Source organism: Lichenostomus cassidix, chromosome Z (assembly GCF_008360975.1).
Source record: "Lichenostomus cassidix isolate B80296 chromosome Z, HeHo_3.0, whole genome shotgun sequence".
NCBI lineage: Eukaryota > Metazoa > Chordata > Aves > Passeriformes > Meliphagidae > Lichenostomus > Lichenostomus cassidix.
The window spans coordinates 38,690,988-38,706,705 of NC_139511.1; the positions used below are offsets into that span (position 1 = coordinate 38,690,988).

General features: G+C 39.7%; 1 long non-coding RNA gene across 2 annotated transcripts; it reads left to right on the plus strand.

The window, feature by feature from the left end:
* The first annotated feature begins 1,738 nt into the window (after positions 1-1,738).
* LOC146424741 (uncharacterized) lies at positions 1,739-11,142 on the plus strand. 2 transcript variants are annotated; one of them, XR_014846798.1, is made up of 4 exons: positions 1,739-2,370; positions 6,262-6,478; positions 7,916-8,008; positions 8,854-11,142. It is a non-coding gene; the product is annotated as an uncharacterized LOC146424741 (long non-coding RNA). The 2 variants fall into 2 exon arrangements; XR_014846799.1 differs by lacking the exon at positions 1,739-2,370 and adding an exon at positions 5,332-5,457.
* Positions 11,143-15,718: the final 4,576 nt, after the last annotated feature.

The window sequence follows — 15,718 nt, forward strand, 5'->3', positions numbered from 1 at the left end:
ATGTCTCTCACTGTTTACTGCAAAAGTCCCCAGAAGTGTAACACTGTCACATGCATAAGTTTCATAGCTAAATTAGATCAATTTGTTCCTTTAATTAATTGTCATGTAATATAGTTTTCTTGTTTTCAGCTTTTCTGAAATGCTTGTCACGCACTATTTTATTGCAACACAAAAGTATTGCTGATTGTAATTGCATTGCTCTATGCATTCAATTTGCAGAAATATGTATTTATTTACATTCAAATACTTTTAAAACTGAAATTATATTTAAGTCCAAGGTTAACTAAGATTTCAGTCTGAATAAAATTCTGTCGCAGTTCAATGGTACCCAGCTGATCACTTACCTTGAGAGCAAAGAAACCTTTTTGCAGCACTCCCTTCCCCAGTTGCATGTCCTGTGCTGTCACCAGAGGGCAGCAATGTCCAACATAAAGCTATTTTATCCCTCGGGTTTGGTTCCTGTTGCAAAATCTAACACACAAACACCCCACATTAGGAACACGTACAGTCCAAACGTGGGTTTGTATCGCAGAACATTTGCCCTATGTTAGTTAAATTCAGTTCTGTTTTCAGTAAAACAGCCTTCCTGCGTGGTTTATTGCTTGCTTGCAAAAACTCTCCCAAGGCTAAAATGTCACATTCAAGAATCTTGCACCGTTTTCCCACCCTCTTTTCCACCCCCAATAGGTTGGGTTTTTGCTATAGATTGGTTTGGCTGTTTTTTTGTTGGAGTCTGTGGTGCAGCAGATTCTTCTGTGGCCGTGGGTGCCGGCTGCTGCCTTGCAAAAATGTTTGGATGAGTTTCATTCTTTCATTTCTTTCATTTGTCTTTTAGGTCAGTATTATTATGAAAAAAGCATTGCTTAGGGCAACTTTCTGTAATGACAAGCATTTCATTATAGCCTTTGAATGGTGGGAAAAAACCCCATTCTACCTCCTCTGACTAACGTTTCACAGAATAAGGAATGTGTGCTGCATTTTGTGTCCTAGAGTACCTTGTGGGTTGAAGAGATTACTTCTTCCAAGAGTCCCTTTATATGTGTGTCTTGCTAAACTGCCTTTGTTAATTTTGAAAAAGCAAATAATAACAATGTAAAAAGTAGAAGAGTTGCACTTTGAGACCATCCTGATTAGAGTTTTTGGTAGTGTAGAGGCATGCATTAATTGACAATTAACTCAATTTAACTAAAACAACCGTAAATGTTAAGACTGGCTAGTCCCAAGGTATTTATTTATTCATTGCTCCATTTCATCGATGCAGAAATGTTTGTTCTTTATCCTGCTGATCAGCCTAGGGTAATGAACATATGTTTGCAGTTGGAAACAAATAAGCTCCATGCTAGCCTTACTGTGTGCAATGGAAAACACTTGCAAACATGGAAAAACTGACTCATTAAGTGGTGAACCTCTGATCCTGGAACAAAGACACTGACCTGATGCTACAGTAGCTTTTCCCTTTACTGGGGATGCTGTGGGCTGAGGTGAGAGCTAGCCCACCACTGTGCCCACAGCCCCTGCTCATGAGGCCTGGGCTAACCACTTGCAGCTGTGCAGAGCAACGGGGACTTTGAATTAAACATTTCCTGGTGTTGTATAAACAGAAGAGAAAAGGATCTGCCCCAGTCAGCTTCTGGCTGCCTATGAGGTCCCAACCCTGCGAGGTGCTGGCCGTCACTGGCAGGGGATTGCTAAGGACACTGGGGCACCCTGGGAGCTGGAGAGTGAGGGGGAAGCAGGACCCTGGCTCTGGGGCTGACCCAAAGCTTCCCCTCAGAAGAGGGGCTGCCGAGTGGGACAGTGCAGCTGCAGTGCTATGCTCCCTGCTAGTATAAAACATTGTCTCCTGGTGTGAGTGGTGTGGTGGTGGGTGCTGTTGTCTCCTGCTGGGGATAAGCACCAGGGTGTGGTTTTTTGAGACAACCCCCTCTGTTTTTGTGGGAGAAGAAAGAGCAAATATTGCTCAGTTGCAGGCTAGCAAGGCTGTGGTGAGGGTGGAGAGGAAATTAATGTAACAAATGAAATAATTTCATGGTTAATGAAAGGGAATAGACACAGAGGCCTGGAGCGAGATGGAAACAGAAACACAACGGAGGCCTTGAGAGAGTGCTCTTGATATGGGCAACCTCCAACAGCACCTATTTTTGAGAGGATGCCAGGGCTGTAGACTCCAAGCATGGTCTTCTGCATTGCTAGGAAAACAGCATAAAGGAGAATAATACTTTGTGCTCAGCCAGCCTGTCTGTGGCATGTGGTCTTGCTGCACACTCGGTGTTGGTGCTGCCCTGAGCTTCCACATGCCATGAGGGGAGCAGGGCACAGCTCTCCATGGGACTCTGCTATACAGTTTTATATATACTCACTCTGGTTTATGTAAGTTTGGGGGTTTTGTTGTAACATAGTATTTCAAGATTGTTCCATGTCCATTATCTGGAAGAACCCCAGGCCTGACATCATCTACCTTTCTGGAGGACTTGGTGGTGTCTGCAGCTGCAGGGGACTGGGAGCTGGGTCATCCAGCCTCAAACACCCAATAGACCTCTCCAGTCGCCCTGGGGAGCAAATCCCAAAATGCTGTACTGACCTGGGCATAAGCTTGACTGTCTAAAGGTAGGGTCTAATGCCAAATTAGATGGTAACTGTGTAGAAGTTGCATTAGAGACCCCTTGGACCCCATGAGGAGTTTGTAGGATGGTGGGTACTGAAGCTACTGTGAGGTGATGGTGTCTCCAGAGACAAAATGGGTTGTGAGTTGTTACTTTTCCTTTGCCTGAACTTAAACCATAAGAAGATAGGATTTTCTTTTTTTTTTTTTAATCTCATAGAAAGCTTTAATTTCTGGCTTGTTTTCTGTGAATTTTTGGGAGGAGTTGAGTGAGATAACATTATTTTAAAGCAAATCCACTTGTATCTCTTGTGGAGATTTGATGTCAAATATGTGTGTGTATGTGCCCATTAATATATATGTATATATACACACACTTTTTCCCAAAATGAGTTGCTTATGAGATTTCAAAAGCCATGTTTCTATGATTGTTTTTGTGTTGCTTCAGTAGCTCTGGAGCATTTATCCATGTAATAGCACGGTCTTCTGCTTCAGTGGTTATATAGAACTCATGCCTCAATAACTTCATTTGATAGGATTCACATGAAATGCTGCTTAGTGTGTTTTGTGTTTAAAAGCTTACTTTTAGCAAATAAGAAAAGCAGATATTTAACAAGACGTAATCAGGTTGACTTAATGGGCTAATTAGGTTTCAACATATATATTAAAATAGATGGCTGAACCACTTGTTTTTAATTGATGTAAATGTTGCTTTTTATTGTGGTACAATTGAAAAGTGAATTATTGTCAAAGACAGTTTTTGAAATTAAGAGATCTTAATTCCTGTATAAATTAAAAAAATCCTAAGTGGCAGTGTATTTCAGAGATTGATTATGGAAGCTGGTTTAGGAAGGCAAATATCCATGTGACTTTTACATATTCTTCACAAGATGATAGTGGGACAGTTACTACAGGGCATTGTGATGCTAATTTAAATTAGCCTAAGAGAGCAGGCTTAACCCTTGTATTACCACTACTCCAAAATAATTAAACTCTCAGAGCTGAATTGGCTGTCATAGTGGATGAGTGAACCTCTATCAGATAAAAATTAATCAAGGAGTGGAAGATAGTCAGAAGGTTAGTTCTCACATCTCAACTAACTAAATGGTCTTATGCATCTCCACTCACTTTCTTGCAGCTTCTTGCAGTTCAGCGATTACATTCAGGAAGTTCCAGGGGCAGATAAAGGTTGTCCTGGAACAAGTAAGAAAGTAGTTTTTTGGATCTGAGAGTCTCACCAGCTGTGCCTCCTCATATGTCAGTTAATTTCCAGCTCACACTCTGGTGTTGCTAATTCCTCAAGTATAGCAAAGCAGAAGGGTTATCTTTCAAATGAGTTCCATACATAGGAAGTATAATAGCTTAAACTCCAAACCTAGAATTCAATCCAGAGTTGAAACAACTGATTGCACCTAGCAAAAGAGAGCTGTGACAGGTATGTCAGCAACTATTTTTGGCTGTTGCACTCAGAAGGATTTATTAAATAATGTCTAATGTCTGAAATGTTAAATTCACTTGGCTTATCCCCTCAAAACTTAGTAAATAGACTAAGAACACTTGAGAGGGTTTTTTCCTAACAAGCAAATGACTATCAGTTAGAGAACTTACGGGGACAAACATGACAAATTGAGGTTGTTACACTATCTCCAGAGTAGTCTCCAGAGTCTCTAAGATGTAGCTTTCTGCTAAAAATGGGTAGAAATCTACACTGATCGTTTGCTTCGTCCTTTTTTAACAAGTAGAAAATGTACTGCTTAGTGCATAAGGGATTGACTGGATGGCCACATTCAAGTCCAAGTGGAGACCAGTGATGAGTGATGTCCTCAGGGATCAGTACAGGGTTTAACATCTTTGTCAGTGACGTGGAGTGCACCCCAACCATACCAATCTGTGTGCTGTGAATGAGTGCTGCAGCGAAGGGATGCCATCCTTGACAGGCTTGAGGGATGGGCTCATGTGAACCGCATGAAGTTCAACAAGGCCAAGTGCAAGGTCCTACGCTTGGGTTGGGGCAATCCCAAGCACAAATACAGGCTGGGCAGAGAATGAATTTGGAGCAGTCCTGATGAAAATGACTAAAGGGTTCTGGTGGATGAGAGGCTGGATATAAGCTGGCATCCCAGAAAACTAGTAGTGTCCCAAGCTGTATCCAAGGCCGTGAGGCCAGCAGGACAAGGGAGGGGATTCTGTTCTCTTCTCTGTCCTGGTGAGACCTCACCTGCAGTGCTGCATCCAGGTCTAGGGTCCCGAGCACAGGAAGCACATTGGAGCAAGTCCTGAGGAGAGCCATGAAGATGATCAGGCCGCTGGAGCACCTTTCCTGCGAAGACAGGCTGAAAGAGTTTTGATTGTTCAGTCAGGAGAACAAAAGGAAGATCTCATAGCAGCCTTTTGGTATCCAAAGTGGGGCTACAGGAGAACTGGAAATGGACTTTTTTAAAAGGGTGTGTAATGATGGGACAAAGGGGAATGGCTTCAAGAAAGTGGGTTGTCTTAGATTAGACAAAAGAGTTTTTTACAATGTGGTGCTGAGATACTAGTTCAGATTGTCAAGAGAATTTGTGGGTGACCTGGAAGTGTTCAAGGCCAGGTTGGATTGAATTTTGGGCACCTGGTCTAGTGGAATGTGTCCCTTCCTGTGGAATAGGGGTTGGAAGCAGATAAACTTTAAGTTCCTTCCAACCCAAACCATTCTATGATTTTATGAAATATTGACATCAGATGTTTGTTTTTTTCAGTGGTAATCTTTGAACCACAGTTTCAAGGACTTTTCCATTCATGATTCAGGAACATTTCCACAAGACCTACATGCGTACTTGAGCTATGGATATGAATCTTTTGCCAATGTACCATGAGTAGGTAAACTTTAAACACTTGGAAAAGAAAACTTCTTCTTTGGTCACATAACTCTGCAGACAAATGATTCTTCCTTATTTGGCCTTGTGGATTTTTTTTTTCTTGAGAGTGTGAAAAGGTAAAGCTATTCTAGCACTTTGAAAGTTGTTGAAAGATAGCTTGAACTGAATGCTGAAAATCTAAACTTCATGTGTAGCTTGTCTCTATCTTATCATTTTCTTTAGTGTGTGTCCCCTGTGTCCTTATCCCCCCTTCACCCCCCCATTTACAGTTTCAGTATGAAACTGCACTGGTAAGTGAAGTGTAGAGTGTGAACCACTGTCTGTATTGCAAAACTCTTGTTTATTTTGAGACAGCCCTGCACTGTGTGCTTTCATCCGAGTTATTTTTCCTGGTGTCTGGGTAAATCAGGTATTGGTGAGGCTGAGTCCCTATCAGTCAAGTTCACCAACCAGCTGCCTAAGTTAAAAGTTTCTTAATTAAAGCATGATTATCTTCAGTGAGAGATGATAGCTGAATTCCCAGCAGTGAGGTGGAAGAAGCATGTGGGTTGTGGAGCTGGTCTCAACTAAATATTGGAAACATGTATCATGGAGGAGCATAAGATCTAAACTAAATTCTCTGAAATAAATTATTCTGAATAGTAAGCTCTCCTCAATGGTGAACACCATTTGTCTAGAAGAAAAAAATATTTTTAAACCATGTTAGAGTGCAAGTATATGTTGTGAGCCATTTAGACTGCTGGAGCACTGGTCTGGGTATTGTGGTTTGATTGATTTGGCTAATCATTTCCATTGTTTCAGGGGATCAAGGGAACCCATCAGGGACAAAGACCCTGTAATACTCATTGTTCACATCTCAGCCTTTGATACATCTTACACAAGAAGAAATCCCTACATTGTATTGCTTATGTTGTTGACATAAGTGACTAGAGATATGGTGTTACTTGAATCCCTAGAATGTGTTAGCTGGAAACCACGGGCATATTGATACCTGAAATTCCTGTAGCTGAACTCCGGGGTAAGAGAAAAACATTTATTGAAAAACTCTTGCGAAAGATAGAACAACCAAGTGTAGACTTAATATTTTCATCCTAGATGTTACAGCTCTCTGTGGTAGAAGACTTAGTTCTCTTTTGGTTTTACAACAAGATGCTGCAAGTTTGATAGTATTATCTCAGATAAATAAGTGCATTTTTTCATAAGAGTCCCACGTCAATAAGTACAGAATGCTGAATTGCTGGTTGAAGAGATTTGTGAATGTCAAGGAAAGCTAGAGCTTTCAAAGAATTAAAATAAAAATCTCAGTCTAAGCTTGGACAAAAGAAGATTACTCAGGTTTCCAACTATTTTTTTATATTTGTGCACTAGTATCAAATTAGAAAATGTAAATTTATGATTCTTTTCTCATCTTCTGCAGAATGTATATTGTTGTCCTAGGTTGCAATATAGATGTAGTTAAGTATTCTGTTACCACCAGCTGTGGGCCGTTAGCTATTATCAGCTACTAGTGACCCACCCCGCATGACAGGCAATGGGCCATCAGGGACCCATCGTGTGACTCATGGACTTATCTCATCCCATTGTGGGATGCTCTGCCCAGGAGGGAAGAACCAGGTGTTCCCACCTGGATATAACCTGGCCCTGGAACTGCCTGAGCTAGCCCTGTCTACTGGGTTCCCAGAGGACCAGAGCTACCACTGGATCTTCAGCTGGAGACTGGACCTTCACAGGATCACCGCTTCAACTGGACTACTTCAGTTGGACTGCTACTACCACCCTAACAGGGTGTTAGGTTGTATCTGACTTTGTCAGTGCTCTTGTATTATTTCACTTATTTTTAATTTCAATCTTGACTTGTGATCTCCCACTGGTTTGTTTTCAAACCAAGACAATTGTGAAGTGGCTAGTACTGTTAAACAAACCACCTGATATAAATAGGTAGTTTCACTTTTATTTTTTTTGACAGCACTTTCAGGGAAACTGTTGAGTAATTTCTGATGATACACTGAAATAAATTTAATATAGCCTTAAGTAGAGAGAAGCATGAAAAATTCACTCTTAACTAGTAAAATTTGCTGAAATTATAAGCAAGGTATGGAATTATTTATATTCAATCTTCGTATTTCTTGCAACACAAACAAAAGTAGAACTGAAGTGGAAGTTTTTGTAGTGGGAGAGAAGCAGGATATGTACCAGAGTCATAACTTCTCTACATGGTGAATAATATGTGAAATCATACTTGTGTGTGATCTGAAATATACAAAATGCCTTTTACAAAATTATTTGGTAGTTTTCGGTGATTTTTTTTTTCATTCAAATTGCTGTGGATGCAGATCTTATAATATGGTAGGCAGGATTGAGCTATGTATTGATTTTCTGCGGAGTGCCTAAAGTCATGTGGTCCTTTCTTCTTACTCTTGCCTTTTCGCTTCCCCTTCTGTGTGTAATTCCTTAGACAAAGTCTTTCCAGTAGAGATGAAGCATGGGCCTGTTGGAGTGAGTACAGAGGAGGGCCATGAAGATGATCAGATGGCTGATCTCATAACAGGTGAGAAGGTTGGGATTGTTGAAGAAGGCTCCAGGGGGACCTCACTGCCACCTGTTGGTACTGGAAGTGGGCCTATAGGAAAGATGAGACAAACATTTTATCAGGGCCTATTGCAGCAGGACAAGCGGCAGTGGTTTAAAATTAAAAGCAGGTTGACTTTGAATAAATAAAGGAAGAAGTTTTTTACAATGAGCATGGTGATACTTAGGCACAGGTTGTCCAGAAAAGTGGTGAGTGCTCCATCCCTGGAAATATTCAAAGTCTGGTTGGATGAGGCTCTGAGCAACCTGATCTAGTCAAAAATGTCCCTGCTCATGACATGGAAATTGGACTAGATGATCTTTAAGGGCCCTTCCAACCCTAATCATTTTATGATTCTATGATTTCATTAATGATACGATGGCTTTCATATAGAATGTATATGTCAGTACTCCACCTGTTTTCAAAAGAGATTAAAAGACTTTCATTTGGTGAATTTTCTAAATTCTAAGTAAACATCTAGTAACATCACAAGGTATCCAATCAAATCCTTAATGCCATAATCTCACGAAGTCTCTAAGGTGTAGGCTACTGAAAGTTAAGGAAATTCACCAGACAAGTGGCATGTTTCATCCCTACTGTACTGTGTCTATTTGAGATAGAGGGGATTTTGTTTGGTTTTGGGTGTGGGTCGGGGTTTTTATTATGTATTTTTTTGTTAATAGCAGGCTGTATGGTGGTTTTTTGAATTTGTAACTGAAATGCTGCTGCCAACATATGCATGATATTGTTATTGCTGAGTATTCCTTGTTCAGCATCAAAGTTTTCCCTTTTTCTCACTCTCCTCCCTCACCTTCCCTCCTCAGGGACTAGGCTGGACCTGGGGAAGAAGATGCCCAGGAGAGCTGACTCCAGAAGACTAAAGGGATATTTTATGCCATAAAACATCATAGTCAGGAATGAAAACAATAAAAGGATAGAAGAAGGGATTAGGAACATTTGTGCCTATGGCTAGTGTCTTCCCAAGTAACTATTGTGTGTGCTAAGGCTTTGCTTTGCAGGAGGTGGCTAAATATCTTGCCCATGGGAAACAGTGAAACTTTTGTTTCCATATGCAATTTTTTTTTCCATATTGACTCATCTATTTTAATCCAAGAATATTCTTGTCTCTATTCTGTTTTCTCCTCTTTCCAAGGGATAAGGGAGTGACTGGCTGGATGTATAGGTATTTGCCCTACCCACCACAGGATATTTTGTTGCACAACATGGGGCTTAAGAGGCTCAAGATAACATCAGATTTGATTGTATTTGAATTTATAGCTGTTATAACTGCTTAGCTGTTAATTGGCAGGTTCTAATGCTTGCCATGGGGTTAATTTTCTTTACCGTATATTGGAGCCTGTGGCTTGCTGATGACTGTTTTTGGTTTTTGCTGTTTGATGTGCTGATTATCATCTTACTTTGCCATGCCTGATAACACTTTGATAACAATATGTTCCCATGTGCCTGGGCTTGTATATGACCCTGGCAATGCTACCATTCATGTAATGCTATACCAGACATGAATGGAGTCAATTATGAACTAGAGTAAAAACCCCTGAAGGGACTATGGCTCATGAATAAGCTCATGCTGGAGCAGGCACACCCTCAGAGGGCCTGCAACCCATGGAAGATTCATGCTGGCACAAGTGCGATGTGTGGATGTCGTTGGAATAGTAACTCTATTACCTGGTCCAAAGGAAAAAGGGGTGCAGATTGTAATTAACATTTATACATGTTGTAACCCATGTTTTGAGTTGTATGTTGTAGGAAGTCATACACGTGAATGGAGGACCAACATCAGAAGGAACTGGGCAAGCGAGCTGATGACAGCCTGAGCTGTCTTTGCTTTTCAACAACACAGCAAGCCTTGTATTCTATTCTGACATCCTATAACAGAAGGAGCCCAAGTTATGGGCTGAAGAAACTCAATGGTCTTTTATCATCTTCCTCCTGTTTTCTCTCTATCCTACAGACAAAGTGAGTGAGCAAGCAGCTGTCTGCATGTTTGTCTATTGGCTGGGATTAAACCACCACAACTACTTGTCTGTTACATGGTATATTTAAAAAAAAAGGTCTCCCCCAGATGAGGGTGTCACTTCTCCCTTTCAAAACCTTAGAGCTCTCCCTTTTAGAAAGCTAGAAAGAAATTAACTCTTGGATGCTATTGGAGACAGAAACTTAGCCTAAAAAGGCTTTTCATGTGGTCCAGTAGAGTTTCTTCTGTTATTATTAGGGAAATGCTCCTTTTTGATATCCCTTACATTGCAGCTCAGTCATGTTACTTGCTTTGGGTATCTTTTCAGCAGAAACACATGTTGAGTTAAACTAGTACTTAAGATTTATAGTATGTGAGGAATCACTCAAATGCCTCACAATTTTTAAGTGGATAGTGAATGGGTTATTTATACAGAAACTTCAGTTTTGTCTTGAGATGCATCAGTTTGCAATTAACCAAATGGTAAAAACACCATCAAAGAGAAATTGCTTATGTTTGCACATGAGCTTTGTGATGATTCTGCAATGAGAATTTGAAAATAATTGTTGCGAACCCTCCACTAAGAGTTGTATAATTTTGTAGAACATATGATTAAAACTAGACCTCCTTTTCTATCCTGTAGATTTAAAAGGACTAACACTTAACAACATGACCAACACCTTTGAAATCAAGCTAGCTGTAGTCCTAAGGACCATCCATAAATGGAAGTCAATGAAACTTAAATAAGCTTATCTTTCTTTTCTACTTGTTTTGATTCTGAATATAAAATTCTTCAGTTTACAGTACATACGGTAAGGACCTTAGCCACTCGAAGTATGTTCAAGCCTGACAGAACATACAGAATGTCTTTCACACCAGAGAAGGATAGCAAATTTTAGACAGCAAATAATAGAATATGATAGCAATTTTTTTTTCATTGGAAGAATATGGCAATGTCAATTAATCCCAGTGTCTGATTCTAGACTATCCTTCTTTTTTTCCTGAGAAAGAGAGATACAAGGGTCTAGCCAAACAATTATATAAGTATCGACATCAAATTTTCTAACATTTTTATGCTCTTTGTGCCCCTGTTTACATCAAGAAATACAGATTATTTTGTGGCAAAAACTGTCTGACATCCAAGCTCTTTCACAGACAAATGTGTGTGTGTGCATACATTGCTGATGTGTGCAATTCTTTTCTACTTAAGTATGAGAGCTCTGGATCTGAGTTGGTTTTTTTTCACTTTTCTTTATTTCTGTATATTACTGTTTTAAAAAGGAGGTTGCTAAGTGACAAATTTTAAGTAGTTTTGTTCTACTACATCAGGTAAAATAATAAGATTTATGTACTCTTGCCAAGATAATCCTTCTTTGTGGCTTTCCTGCTCAAATCTCCAGGTTGAAGAGGGAGAGATTTAGCCTTTTGGATCAAGTGTAAGCATGTCTGTTGACCTGGATTTAGAAATATCTGATCACTAAGGCATAGAGTATCGTACCTTAAGCTCACTCAAACACAATTCAGCATTTCAGAATTGTGTTAAAAGGCAAAACCCAATAAATTTATAAATAAATGAACAAAAGATGAAAGGACCTGCTGTGCATGAGGGAAATTTTCTGATTCATGTTTTAGCAAATAGGGCAGTGTTGCTATCAGTCACAGCAGAGCATATGCTGAGGCAGCCACTGGAGCAGGAATTCCATGTTGGTGGATTATCTCTTTCAAATATGGAAGATAAAATTAAGTAGTGTTTGAAAATAGTGATTTTTTTTCTAGTTGAAAAACTGATTGCATGTGGAAGCATTGATTTACTTTCAACTATGAATTATATCTTTGGTGTGGTAAATAATCCTAGTCTCTCTTGCATAGATACACATTTAATTGAGATCAGCTCACAACTTCTTCTCTCATTTCTCTAATTTCTCTCAGTGTGGAGAAGAGTAAACTTTCAGAAAATGTGTAATGTGATAGCTGATGACAACTACAGGAAAATAACAGAATAAGTAACAAGTCAGGCATTAACAAATCAAGATATCATCTGTGATCATAACTTGGAAGCATGGATTGTTTAGCACACTATTCCCTGGACAGATTCTAAACTGCAGGTACAAAAACTTACATGGTCAAAACCTTCACTGCTTTCCCACTGTAGCCTCTACATCTTTTCATACTTAACATGGCAATACATAATTGCTTTACTTATATATGATCCATTGATATATTTGACTTGTACTGGTATACTTGAAGGCTCTGTTCCAGAGCATATTCATGTGCCCAAAATTCACTGATTGCTTGTTGCGGTTTAAGGGAATGTTACAGCAGACCTTACTCAAGAGTGTCTCTTCCCAGCCCAGTTCAGTGCCTCAGTGCACCAAACCCTCTGTCCCAGGGCTGGACACTGCGCTCTCACCGGCCAGGGAGCCATAAGGCTAGCTCTGGTCCGTCTGCTTCCACAACTGGCGGTGATAAAGGAGGCGAGGAGGGTCTATGCGTTGTGTCCATGGAAGATGTTTATTCGCATGGTGCAGCAGAGGCCAACGACCTCCCCGAGGCAGAGATGACTCGTGGGCAAAGGCCTCACATGCACAGACACATGTGCACAGACACGTGGTGCATAGACATGTGTGCATAGATGACACGGATGCATAGACAACAAGATGGCAGAGGGTGAGGGGTTTTATAGGGAAACAGAGAGGGGCAGGGACAGCACACAGGCCCAGTGACCTCTGGGTACAGGGGCAGTACATGGGCAGAGTTAGGGTACAGGAACCAATAGGGGAAACCCGAGGGAGTGGCCAGGACTATGTGGGGTGGGGAAGGCAGGACAATAGGTAGCAAGTGCACTCATTAAGAAATAGATGGGGGACCTGAAGCTGTTATCACAACAATTGCTTACTAGACTGCCTTGTTTTTCGTAATGGCTTTGCTGTGGCTTTCTTATGTTTGAACATAAGAGCTATTACAGAGCTTCTGCATTTGAACTTTGCATCCCTAATAGTAAGTTGACAAGCCCTTCAGATCAAAGAAATGCTGAAGTTAGTACATCCTTCCACAATAGGTAGTGGAATCTTTCAGTATAACAGACTATTTGAAAAAAAACCCAAAACAATTTGAATTGATTAATGATGGTACTTACTAATTAAAAAGTAGTTTTCCTCTTCAAGATACTTCAATCATTAATTAATTTTCAACACCTTGCTACCCTTCTCATTTGCTCTGCCATTTGCCACTTCACAAGTTACTCCTGTTTTCTACCATCCTCTAATTTCCTGTTGTAGGTAATGCAACCTCACTGCATTTTTCTTACATCCATTTTAGTGGTTATCTATAAGCATCCAATTCTTCAGTAAATGTTTTAATGCACACTCATCACTGAGCATAAATCATAAGCTTATAGAACATTTAATTTACTGTATTTGACTGTGCATCAGACTCTAGCAAACTGACCATAAATTAATTTGAAATATTTTCAGTGGGTTCTAGATATAACACTGCTGGTTCATTGGGAGGTTGTCATATATAAAAATTGGTACTATATAAACAAGTGGATGATAACAGCTTCAGCAGTGTAAATAAATACTTACAATTAATTCCCCCTTCAACTTTACAACTTCAGAGTGTGGAAATATTAATAAAAGTATTATGAAACTATCAGCTTGCATCATAAATATGAATTTTAATTCCCTAGTATATTAGAGAGAAATAGCTCAAATTTGTTTTAAGATTCAGTAAGTAAAGTGTCATATATCTATTGCAGAGCCAAAAGATGGGACACAGGAAGATAATGCTTTCCTTTGGGATTTTGTGACTGGCTTCAGAGAAAGGCATTGCGTGCACCATCTCTGCTGCAAAAGGGGTGGAACTGAAATGCAGATACAAGTGACTTCTGACTGGATTTAGAATCATAGAACATTTTGGGCTGGAAAGGACCTTAAACATCTAACTACAATTCCCCTGCCATGGGCAGGGGCACATCCCTCTAGTCTAGGCTGGCCAAATCCCCATCCAACCTCCCCTGAACACTTCCAGGTATGGGGTATCCACAGCTTCTCTGGGCAACCTGTTCCAGTGCCTAACCAGCATCCCAATAAAGAATTTCTTCTGTATATCAAATCTAAATTCCCTGTCTTTTTTCTAGAAGCTGTTTCCACTTGTCCCATCTCTACAGTTCCTGATGAAGTCACTCTCTTGCTTCCCCATGTATCCTTCAGATACTGCATGGTTGCTGTGAGATCTCCATGTAACTTTCTCTCCTCCAGGTTGAACAGCCCCAGCTTCTTCAATTTGTCTTCAGCAAAGAGATGCTCCAGTTGCCTTCGGGAATCCACTAAGTATAGCAATGGGCTTTCCTACCTTTTCTGTAGGGAATGTTAGGTGTCCTTTAGGATTAGAATCCATTTCATGAAATTGACATCTATGACAACTTGTAAACTTTTATTAGTGTTTCATATCTACTTAAGAATCATTATCTCTGGTCATTTATAATGTTATGAATACTGTCAAAAGTAAGCAGATTATTTTTTCTCCATTCTCCATTGACTTCACTCACAGAAGCTAGTATTTCAAAGATTTTAAGTAATCTGGTTGCTGTTTGTCTTCATTCCAATTAGTTTATAACAGTTACAAAAAACTGTGTATGGTCTGGTGTTCTCCCCACTCCCAACACGTGCACAGTTGCAGCAGTGCTATCAAGACCAAGAGTTTGCACTTGGGGTGGCAAATTATGAGTCAATGACACTTTACTACCTTGTGGCTTCAAAATGGGGAAAATTAACAGTTGTACTGGATGTTTACATAAACATCTCTGTCTTGCAGGTACTTTGGTTATATACTGCATATAGAGAAGTTGTGTTGCTTTAAGTTTTCTGAGGCTGTTCCACATGGATTTATTGGCACTGAATTGTCAAAAACTGCAAGCTGATTTTTTGACTTTGGTCTTGAATTCAAAGAGTTTTGCAATCTGTATCTAACTGTATTTACCTAACCTAATTAATTTAGATCCATTATCTTTCATCTGCTTTGCAATGGGTTGGTCTATAAAGTATTATTTACATTGATGATGAGAAAGGATAATTGATAGTCTTTTTCATCTTTGAATTTTACCTTTCTTCCCGGCAGAGCTGGAAGAGTTTTATGGGTTTGTTTTTGTTTTTTTTTTTTTGCTGTTTTATTTTTAATCACATGTTTGATTTATTTTTAGCAGCTGGATTGCTTTAAAGGATCTGTTGACTTGAAGTCTATGAAGATAAAAGCCCAGCCCTTTTGCTATGTTTAAAAAATATAGAAACTCTTATTTATTGGTTAAATAGAACTGAGAGGTTTTTTAAACTGCAAATGTGTTTTATAGCCCTATCACATCATCAGAACTGAAGCAGGTCTTACTCCTGTGAAGATTTCTGTAACAGAAGCTTTTAATTAGTCTATCAAACAACAAAACACCCATGAGGTCTTTCTTTAGACCGCAATTGGCAGCTAGCTGAAATCTTAGGAAGGTAAAGGTTGTGCATCTTTTATTTCAGCTATAAAATTGTCAGTTCTTGAAGTTCTTTTACAATATCAACACTGAAAAGTCCCCTGAATGGTTTACCTGCCAAGCTGAATGAGATTCTTTCTTTTACCTGAGTTTTCTGTACTGAGGACCAATAGTTCTGTGTTACCAATTAGGTGTTTTCTTAAATGCTTGCTACAACTCCATTTTGTGCTTCCCATTGCCT